The sequence below is a fragment of the Trichechus manatus genome, unplaced genomic scaffold, assembly GCF_000243295.1.
Source record: "Trichechus manatus latirostris isolate Lorelei unplaced genomic scaffold, TriManLat1.0 scaffold00068, whole genome shotgun sequence".
NCBI lineage: Eukaryota > Metazoa > Chordata > Mammalia > Sirenia > Trichechidae > Trichechus > Trichechus manatus.
This window is the reverse complement of record NW_004444004.1, coordinates 1,333,603-1,334,733: the sequence shown is the minus strand read 5'-3', so window position 1 is coordinate 1,334,733 and position 1,131 is coordinate 1,333,603.

Here is a 1,131-nt window from a genome sequence, read left to right as displayed (position 1 = left end):
TTCTCTGATCTTTGTTTCTTTTCTGAGCTAACAACCTACCTTAATCATGGCTGATAGTCCTAGGAATAGAGCTTGTGACATATCAGGATAAGGAAAAGAAAAGGGTGGCCCAGTACAGTATTGTAAAGCACGAATTTGTGGAGTAACACTGATTTGATTTTCAATTGTGCTGTGTAACCTTTGTCAAGCACATTGACCTTTCTGAGCCTCAGTCTCTTCATCTGTTAAATAAGGGTCATTATTGTGTTTACCTCATAGTGTTGTTGTGAGGATGAAATGAGGGGAAGATATGTAAACTGCCTAGCAGTAGCGCTTAACACACCATAGGTGTTCAGTATATGGTGGTGGTCGTTGTTAGTTGCCATGGAGTTGATTCCGACTCATGGTGACCCCATGTGTGCAGAGTAGAACGGCTCCATAGGGTTTTCAAGGCTGTGACCTTTCGGAAGCAGACTGCCAGTCAGACTTGTCTTCAAAGGTGCCTCTCGGTGAGTTTGAACCACCAACCATTCGGCTAGTAGTTAAGTGTTTAACCATTTGCGCCATTCAGGGATCTTCAATATATTATATGGTAGTCATTATTATTAAAAGCCGTAAGTTTTGAGGTGAAATTAGAAATAATAAATAACTAGTGTTATGACTCTCTGTAGCCTTTCAAAGTCCCAGTAAGCCCCCTTGAGAGCTTCCATGAAAGTCTCTGTTTACTTCATCCAACTCAACCTCCTTTACTCTAGCGCCAGCACTCAAATGAAAGTATTTCTTATTCCATTGGCTCGTCTTCTTGTTTTTGCTGAATTATCAAGATTTTCTACTTTTTCATTGGAAATGTCTTTCTTTTCTAGTACATTAAAGCTAAAATAAAAAATCTTTTCTGGGCTGGCCTGGAAATGTAACTACCATTTATAACAATTTATTTTTCCTCCTATGGAAGAATGCATGTCACCTTCCAAACAATTGACTTCAGAATGAACTTTGAGAACTCAGCCTGTCTGTAAGTTGGAGGCTGCCTGTATGCCAATGTATGGAGCAGTCACAAAGGGCTAGAGAAGCCAAGTCCAGAATTCCAGTTGCAGCTGAAAAGCAAATGAGAATGCTTCACAGAGTGGAAAATAGGGCAAATAAATCAATCTG